Source organism: Eurosta solidaginis, chromosome 3 (genome assembly GCF_040869045.1).
Source record: "Eurosta solidaginis isolate ZX-2024a chromosome 3, ASM4086904v1, whole genome shotgun sequence".
In the NCBI taxonomy this organism is placed as follows: Eukaryota; Metazoa; Arthropoda; class Insecta; order Diptera; family Tephritidae; genus Eurosta; species Eurosta solidaginis.
The window spans coordinates 156,362,707-156,372,987 of NC_090321.1; the positions used below are offsets into that span (position 1 = coordinate 156,362,707).

Here is a 10,281-nt window from a genome sequence, read left to right on the forward strand (position 1 = left end):
TGTCGCGAATAAGGAAAACATTCGCGTGATCATTCCAATCCCTTGGAACTACCAAGCACCAAGAAAGAAATTGTGTAAGTGACAAATGATGAGTTACTCATGAAGTTATTTTGCAGATTTGAAAGGAAGCTTTTGCTCATTACTAAACAAAATTAAGGACCATTTCCGCATACGCCTTCGTATTTTAAAATTATGCGCCACACTCCGATTCCTTGCTGACGGCAGCTATCAAATATGCTGTGGAAATTATTTTGGTGTTGGACTGGTCTTAGATGTTATTGAGGAGCATATTTGTGCGAAGTGGATTAAAACCCAAACAGCAACAATTGTATTTTACTCTAAAACAGGATTCCCAGGAGTAGTAATTAGTATCAATGGGACTCACGTTCGCATAATTTCATCTATTTTGGCTGCATCCGAACTGCGGCCAGCCTCGTCCAACTTTGGAATGTCTCTCCATAAACTCAAAAAGTAATTCAATGTAATCTTTCGTTTAAACGTTGTTTTTTCTATAAATGTGTTCAAAATTGTTGTTTATTGTTTGTGTTCGGCCTGGGTGCGTCTGAAACCGGCAATGGGTAGGCGCACACGGGTCGATCTTGGAGTGGATGGTTCGCTCAAAAGAAATAAAGGAAACAAAACGCAAAGAGGATTTCCTCGTTATAATAATGTTTTATTAAGAGTGTTAGGAAATATAGAGTGGATACAATATTACCTTGGTGTTGAACGTGACGATGGCGATCTTGGGCGATGTGTGCTGGTTGGCGGTCAATCGAGAAAGAGGCCAGTTATCCCGTTGAGGACAACCGCTAAGCCGCGAAAAAGTCCTCTGGTATTAAGGAGGAGAAAAAAATATACGTAGTCTTAGACAAAATTTCGATGTATTCGTTGGTAATATAGACGCGTTAGGTATAAAGCCAGATATTATATTTTTGTCTGAAATATGGATTTTTTCGTATGAAGTAGGAGATTATAAAATCCCCAATTATAACTTTTATACAAATACCAATGACAGCTACAGTGCAGGAGGTGTTGCAGCTTTTGTACGCGATACTTTTGACTGCTCGTCAGTTAGTAATAGCTTACAAAGTGCAGATACGTTACAGCTTTCCATCAATATCAAAGGCTAACTATTTGTTTTCTTGGGGGTATACAGACTTCAGTCTGTACCTATCTCGTTATTCCTTGAAGAATATTCCTCTTTAGTGGTAAATGCGAAATCGGTTAATTTTTTTATTCTTGGTGATATCAATTTGGATATTTTGCAACGTTCCAGTATTACCGACGAATATTTGGCTTTAATGGCGGTAAATGGTTTGGAATCCTACATAAATGAACCAACACGAACAAGTTCAGGCACTTGCATTGACCACGCGTTTTGTCGTTTCAACTCGCTTCCTAATAGAAATTGTACAAGTCTTAATATGGACTTGCAAGTAACCGATCACACGATGACTGGTATACAGCTAACTGGTATTACGTCAGGCAAACCAAGTATCAACCGCGCTCGTAAATCGATTTGTAAGGTAAACTTTACGATGCTAAATAACAAGCTTCTTCTCGAAAATTGGTCAGACGTATACGCGGAAAGTAACATATCGGCGGCTTATGGTGTATTTTTAAACACTTTAAAATTGCATGTCAATAACTGCACTCTTAATGTGAGTCAGCGTAAACAAGCTCTGCGACTTAAACCTTGGATTACCCGAGATCTATTAACGAAAATAAAGTTCAAAAATAAGTTAGGCAAAAAATGTGCTAAGCATCCCAATTGTAGGAAGCTTCGCTCTCGCTACAATAAAATTAGCAATCAGTCCAATAAAGCAATACGCACTACGCGCGATACATTTTTTAAAAACAAGTTTAACTCAGCTTTGGGCAATACCAGAAAAGAATGGGGGGTCATCCACAGTTTCCTAAACCGAGACAGTGTAGGGAGCCATGAGCCAGTTACCCTACGTGCTGAAAGCCAGCTGACCAGACCCAGAAGAAGTTGCTAACAAATTTAATACATACTTTACCTCGATTGGTAATTCAAGTTCAACCCTTTGTGATTGTCAGTTTGCAGCCAATCTACCCTTATGCCAAGTTGCAACTAATAGTTTCTTTTTTAACCCCATATCCAGCTTCGAAATCGCTAAAATTATAAAAACATTGACCAACTCTAGCTCTTGCGGCGATGACGGTATTTCAAATAGTTTATTAAAAAAAATATCGCTCAATATAGTGGATATACTGAAATATTTATTCAATAAAAGTATAACTCAGGGTGTTTTTCCTGATGATCTTAAATGTGCCATTGTAATCCCGATCTTCAAAAAAGGGGATAAGAGAGACGCACGTAACTACAGGCACATATCTCTACTCCCATCGATTTCCAAAGTATTTGAAAAGGCGGTTAAAAATAGAGTTGTGAACTTTCTAGATAAATCGAACTTTTTCAGCCCCATGCAATTCGGATTTCGATCCAGACTCTCAACAGAGGACGCTCTACTAGATTTCTGCTCAAAGGTGTACAAAGCTCTGGATAGTAAAAGTAACTGTGCTGGTTTTTTTGTCGACATAACAAAAGCTTTTGATATGGTAGACAGGAATATACTTCTGGAAAAAATACATAGTGCAGGTTTTCGTGGCTTTATGTACAAATGGTTTACATCTTATCTTTCTAATAGAATACAAAAAGTTAAAGTGGGTAGTTACTACAGTAGCCTGCAGGAAGTTAATCTGGGCGTACCCCAAGGCTCTGTCCTTGGCCCGGTACTGTTCCTCATTTATATTAATTCAGTTTTTTCAATTCCATTGAAGGGCAAAACGACTGCCTTTGCAGATGATCTTGCCATTGCGTATAGTACAACGAGTTACTTCGAACTAATATGTGATATTAGCCACGATGTGCATATGCTGAGGAGTTGGTTTGCTTTACACAAGCTACTAGTTAGTAATAAAAGGAAGTTGATGTATTTTAGCATTGCTCCCAAAGAATTTGAGGCTTGTGATCTTTTTTTTCATTCAGCAGAATGCGCACGTTTTAACATGCATCATATGGCGTGCACTTTGAATGGCACGAAAAGTTCATTTGCAACCAACGTTAAATGCAGTGATAACTGCTTCAGGATTGATGTTGTTGAAAATTTCAAATACCTAGGTATTATAATCGATAATCATTTAAATTGGTCTGCACACATGCAGAAACTAAAACATTACTTTCTGTACACTACCCGTCACTTCTATCGTCTCAAAAAGTGTTGCACTATGTCCACTCTAAAAGCTGTTTACTATGGTCTAGTCCAATCGAAACTTCAATATGAGATTACCTGCTGGGGTGGCGCCTCGGCTAGTAAGTTGTCACCCATTGTAACACTCCAAAAGGGAATTATAAGACGCATATGTGTCGCAAACTACAGGTCTCACGCTATGATATCCTTTAGGAGACTAGATATACTACCATGTCGTCATCTATATTTATTTAAAGTCCTAAAAACATTCTTTATTAGATCGGGGTACTTAGAAAGTTATCCTTCTGAATTCTACAACCTTAGGAGCAATCTGCTTCCATCGATACGAATCCCGCATGCTAGGACATCTCACTTCAGAAGTTTTTATACATACACGTCGTGCAAAATGTTCCACACTCTCCCTACTTCTGTACAAGTTATAAGAAATCTTAACCTATTTCAAAATAAAATAAAAATGTATCTGATTAGTTTTAGCCACTACGATCTAGAAGCCTTGCTGAGGACGTTGTTGTAAGCCATTTCTAACTTTTTTAACTATATAAACTGTTTCTCTATCGGAACCTTAACTAATTAACGAATTATCAATTGTTTCTCTATCGTAATCTTAACTAATTATCTAAATTATTATGAGTTTATTCTATAATATTATTAAAAACTATACACCTCACACTGAAAAAGAATTTTACTATGTGAACTGGCATTTAATACTATTTTAAAAAATTAATATAAAAAATGCCATGTACTTTTCTTATGCTATAGAGTAATAGAATGTGCTCGTTCAATATTGTAATTTATTTAAAATATGCATAAAGAAATGTTTAATAAATAAATAAATAAAATAAATAAAAAAATAAAAGCCACACACACAACAGCCCCCACATATACGTGCATGGGTGCTGACAACCTGCACACACACGTGCATGCGTATGAAACGCATGCATGTGCATGCATGCACACAAATGCGGCGTGAGTGTGGGTGGCTGGAAATCTTATTAAAACGTTAGGGAGGGGCGCCGTCAATCAAGTAAAAGTTAGGCCTTGGGCCTAAACATGCCGCCCCCCTTGCGGTACGCAACATCACAGTCCGCCAAGGATCACCGACCGTGAAGAAGAGAAGAAAAAAATAAAAAACTTATAACTAATTATATCTAACTTAACATAAACGCCGGTCAGTCCGCCGGCTTGGCGGCACGCAAGATGGTCTGCGCAATGGGTGAGCTTGTTTGCTGATGCCTCTGTCATTCGGCACTTTTCCCGTTATGATTCAAGGCCTAAGCCAGGTTTGCCTAGAGCTAGGGATTGCGAAAAGAAGTAAGAAGATATACGTGTTCATATTTCTTGCCGTTTATTACAAATTCATTGGAAATTCTATGCTTGTGAATTTTGTATGAAGAAAATTCAATAAAAAAATAACTTATTGTAATGATACAAGATTTTAAACGCACACCTCCATTGTGAATCCATACAAGTGGCGAATTTTTGGTAGAACGTTCACAATAGTGAACAGCTTCGATCACCTGTTCAATCGCTGTTGATTACTTAAATCATTAGCTAACAGTGGTTTTCAAACATCTTGTAGACGACTGGTATATTGCTTTGTTTACATAATTTAAATGCCTGCATAGTTGGTTACGCAAATTTAATCCATAAACTTGATTTTAGGAATGAGTATTAATATGTAGTCTGATTTTCTGTATACAAATTTAAAAGAAAAGCTGATTTGAAGCAAATGTGCAATTCATGGCACTTCAATTTAGTAACGGCGAGCACAAGAAAAAGAATCCTTTCTTCCATTCTCTGGCCCTTCGCGACAGCCGTTCTCCCTGTCAGCTATGATTTGACACGTAGGCATGGAAATGGAGGGATAGAAAGATTTTTCACTTGTACGAACTCACAATGCACACCTCTTGCGACTGTATACAACAAAAATTCAATAAAATAAAAAGGATAAAAAGTGTAAAAATTCATGTATTTCGGTCGTTACCGAACATTTTGCTGTTAGGCCTTCGCTGTGCCCGAGAGTACCCAACCGAAGATGGTACTCTGAGCTAACAAAGGGCCAAACGTGGTGGGCAGAATCCCTGGCAGTATTATCTCGGCATATACATCTGTGCCTAGGACGAGGCGGATCGGGGCGGATGAGTAGAACTGCGGATCCGCCAGACGAAGATGTGCGTACGGGGCTGCGATGGCACTGTCGATGCTGGTTGTGGGTGTCGTGCGCCGAAAATTGGCTACGACCGCAGCATGGGTCGCAATCCTTCTGTTCTGTCCGTGTCTTCCTCGGATACGCAGCAGACATCCTGCTTGCCCGCCAATGTTGCTGGTAGGAAGTTGGAGCTCCTGGGCGAGCTCATCCGCAATCACTGTGGTGGGGGAGCATCCGTCGATTAAGGCGCGAACGAGGTGTAGCCGCCCCCCTGCTTCTATTTTCACGACCGCGGTGGGGGTGATCGCTACCGTCGGTATCATGGTGGCGGTGGCAGCTGAATGCGGGGCTAGGAGCCCTGCCCGGAAGGCGGACACGGTAGTGAGCTGCAGCGAGTTGGATCCATGACTGCGATCTCGTGGTTGATGATGGGTGTGATATCTTTGTCGCAGGCGAAGAGGCCTTGTCTCCGCTCTGCGATCGCGCGGTGGTTGTCTTCGTTGAGGGTCCTTAGTTTGCCGGCGAAGAGACCGAGTCTCCGCTCGGCCGTCACGAACATGGCGCTGGACTGTAGATGTGTTGTACTGGAGCCGCTTCCTTTCATGCTGCAAAAGCGGTCTAAACGATTTGGCTGCTGGTGTTGTGTTCGGGCGAAGAGACCGAGTCTCCGCTCCGGTTCGGTGAATTCGAGCTGGACGAAGAGGCCCAGTCTCCGTTCCAGCATCTGAAGCATATAACGATATGGAGTCGTCAATCCGCTCACGGGGTGATTCCAGCTCCTCCTCAACTTGTACACTTCATGGCTTGGAGCGGGCTTCGTGGAGTAGCTGTTCCTCTTCATCAATCGAGGAGATGTGAAGCATCGTGTGATGTTTTTCGCCGCATTTTTTACAACGGCCTTGGCTTGGGCATGCGTTAGAGCGGTGGTCTAGAGCCAAGCAATTTCCACAGCAGCTCCCGCGGATCGCTAAGTAAAGACGCTCCTGGGGTTTTTTGGCCCGAAAGATTGGGCACAGGCTTATGGGATGTTGCTTAAAACAAGCGCGGCTTTCCGACGTATAACGCATGACGTTCTTGGCAGCGTTTCGTTGCATAGCGGCAAAGCGACCCATTTTTCTGAAAGAAATGCAATATGTTTGACTGGGTCGAGTCATTCTCGAAAGTGCGGGGGCGAGTGGTCCCTAATTGTATTGTTGGGGATTTGGGAAATTTTATTAGCGCGCGCATAAGGGGAAACATCTGTCGCTGCATAAAAAACAAAAAAAAAAATGCATATGTGGCGCGCATTATGAACATGGCCTCTTTCCCCGCACGTTATGTGCCTGGGTCTTTAGTGCCTTATTTTATTTATTTCGTGTCACCCGGTAGCGTTTTAATTGGCCACGGGCACACTAGTGCTGCAGAAAACTAGCATTTACGATTTTGGTTCGCACATTCTGGTACCGAACCGGGTAGAAAGTGTATAGCGTGGGTTCTTTTGAGTCGCTGTTATTTGTGTTGTTGGTGCTAAAAACCAACAAATTTCCTTCCCGCCGCAAAAAAAAATGTTTGGACAGCAAAATCGTATGCTATATAAAGAAAAAAAATAAAGGAAATGTTCGTTTTGGAAGAGGGGAGGGATTTATAAACTGTATAATTTTTTATTTGTTTGTATTGCCCTTCACTGATTTCTTCAACTTTTCCCCAAGTACGCTTGTAGTCCTGTTTTATTGATGGCCTTTAGCAAACGCCACGGTTCCCGAAGGGTCTTTGGCTCCGGTACCGATTTTTTCTGGAAACGGGTTTTTGGGTACCCGTTTGCATCTTTTTATGCATCCCTAATATAATGTTCATTTAAAACTCGGCATATATGTGTACATACGTTGGAGAAGTTTATGGACAGTCAGTGCACGGACTTTACCGCATTGGTAGGTTTACTAACTTTTCTGGCCCATTTTCATTTTCTACTACTACTACCACCGAGGCCCAAAATCTACCAAGATTTCAATATATTCGCACTGTAAACGTATGCTGCGATAATTTTAAAGTATTGAATTGCCGAGCCCACCCAACTAACATTAGGAGGCGATACTGAAAAATTTCTGAAGAACTTAAGCAGGAAATAAATTTTTGAGTAGAGAAATTTTTTTGAATAATTTGAACGAAAATAAAAGGTTCTACGTAAACGATTACTTGCCGAGATCGGTTATTTTGTGGCAGTACTTTTGGTACTTTGGAATATTGTTGTTGTGATTTGACGTTTGGGTGCATATTTGTCAGTATTTCACACTCACGCTACAGGAAAGAAATGAGTATCGTATAGGCATAAGCTATGTACATAGGTATATACAAACGCGCATGTAATTTTGTCTTGTTTACGTGGTTTAAAGGTGTCATTTCTTTGAAAATGTGCGATATTTGTTTTACAATACATTATTAATTGTTTGTACACATCTGAACTGTAGCTGGTGTTTTCTTGGTAAAAACTACCAACTACTACTATTTTCCTTTTTTCGTCTGCTACCATACCAAAGACAAAAAAATGCACATTCATACATACCCGTGTATAGAATGTAAAATTCCTATGAATTGAAACAACGGGAAATGTATGAAGTGATTTTCCGTTCTTTCATTTCATTTTTTTACTACGGCGTGGTTTGGAGTAATAACTCAACAAAAATATTAGTTCGGGTTTCAAAATCCACACGCATAATTTGTACAAAATCTTTAAGCACCTGACCAGGGCAACTCAGCACACGAAAAAAAGCTGTCATTGCATTTGGACGACAAGGTGGCGATACAACACGCAAATCAAAGAATTGTTCCAAAACTAAGAAATCATCGGCACTCAATTGGAATGGTTGCTTGCCATCTGGGGTAGGCGGTGTGGCTAAGTGTTGTGCTTTCAAATGTAACGATTCCATATGCAATTGATTTAACATGACCTGAAATTGTAAACCCTCCACCTTGAACAACACCATACCCGGTTCATTAGAGTTGAGTGTCGTTATCGATTCATCACCTTGTATATGACGTTGTAGCATACGACGCATAAATACACAGCCCAAAAAACGTTCCAATGGACTAATTTCAGGTCCAGTAATATCTTTATTGGGATGAGGACTTGAACGACAAAGTGTTTCGAGTGCTTCGTGCGTTAGCAGCGTCGGTGTTGCACCTGCCCAAGAACGATTGGAGGGCACACGTGACATTGCCGATGATGTACTTACGTTGCCACACGTGCTTCCACTTGGTTTGTGCTCTGGACTTTGTCCAGGACGCGGTGATGGACGCGGCATACTTGGGGAATTCGGTCAATTTGTATTGGCTGGTGACATTGCGGTAAATGGTGAATCCTGGTGACCTTGCATATAAAGTGTATTGGGTCCCGGGCTATGTACCATATGTGGACTTGGTTGTGGATTGAGTGGTGATGATGGCATTAGACCACCGGGTGAAGGATGCGGCATATGATGTGCTGGTGGTGAAGTTAAGCTGAAATTTGGATGGCTTTGATTGCTACCTGGACCACCACTACCACCACCTCCGCCACCAGCTGATGGATGAGGACTTGCAGGTGTATGTGGATTTGAGCTAGGGGCGGTGTATGCGGTGCCGGGAAACGTAAGCCGCTATCGCGCGGTGATTGTGGCCCACGCATACTACCACCGCTTGTAAATGGCGAAGAACCGCCAATTCCTGCGCCCGAAACACTACCAGGACCACTGTAATTATCCTCCATACCCATTGGCGATGGTGGATTATCATCTTCACTTTGAGATCGTTCACGATAGACGGCATTTTCATCGACATGTTTCAAAAGGAAGCCTTTCAAGCTTGTATGGGCGTGAATTCATCAATTAGATTACTATAAAAACGTGAATATGCACCATCTCTAATTGATACTAAACGTCCGCTGCGCATGCGTATCTCCAGGCCATAAATAGCTTGATATTCCAAACGTATCAAACAGGGTGATTGTGGAAGAATACAGAACGACAAGATGGGTACTTGTGGACGCGGTATACCCAATAGCGGTATGATGGGCAACTTTGCAATTGAGCTCAGCGGATTATACGTTACATGAAATATTTGTACAACTTGTGTGAAATTATGTTGACGATTTAAATGTGAAGTCAATTGATCACGCATCATTGAATGAGCATTAACTGCTGAGATGCCACCCACATAAATTAAACGAAAACCATTCGATTGTGCACACCAATAAATACTGCATGTAACTTCTTTTTTTTTTTTTTTTTTTGGACCATAACCCAACAAAAGATTCTTGTAGTTATATGATTTAACGCTAACCACCTCAGTTAGATTTAAACGTTTATTTTTATTCAGTGCTTCCTGATTTGGCAACGGATCTACTTTATAGGCAACCACAAAATCTATTGAACGTACACCATCCAAAAGGAATAGCGTTTCATTGAATTTAATTTGTAGACAACAGTCTTCTTGATCTTCTTCATTAACAAAATTACTTTCTACTATATTATTATCAGTCATTGACGCTAACGGTGTTGTTATAGATTTTGAGCTATTATTATTTGAACTACTTTTACGTCGATAATGCCGATTGTTTGCGTCGAGACGATTGCGTTTCTGTTGCGTTGACTGTGCATCGAGTATTAAACTCGTTGAGTGTGACATTTTTCTTTTATCACCATACTTGTGTACCTGTCCTTGCAAAAGTATGTCATCAAGCTCAACATTTTCATCCCCGCCACCACCATCGCCCTTGTCATCATGATAAATTCGCTTCTGTTGGGTCGAGCATTAAATTTGAGAGCTCATTGCGGGTAAGAATTTCAGAACGTATCTCATCGGGCAGGAAGAAAGCAGATTCCAAATGGGTTTTCGGTTGTAATGCTATTAGATTGGAAGCTGGCCCTGGATACACATGATGCC

At 40.9% G+C, this 10,281-nt stretch overlaps 1 pseudogene; it reads right to left on the reverse strand.

Annotated features, from left to right (window-relative positions):
* Positions 1-8,009: 8,009 nt before the first annotated feature.
* LOC137246034 (mediator of RNA polymerase II transcription subunit 14-like) lies at positions 8,010-10,023 on the reverse strand (annotated as a pseudogene).
* Positions 10,024-10,281: the final 258 nt, after the last annotated feature.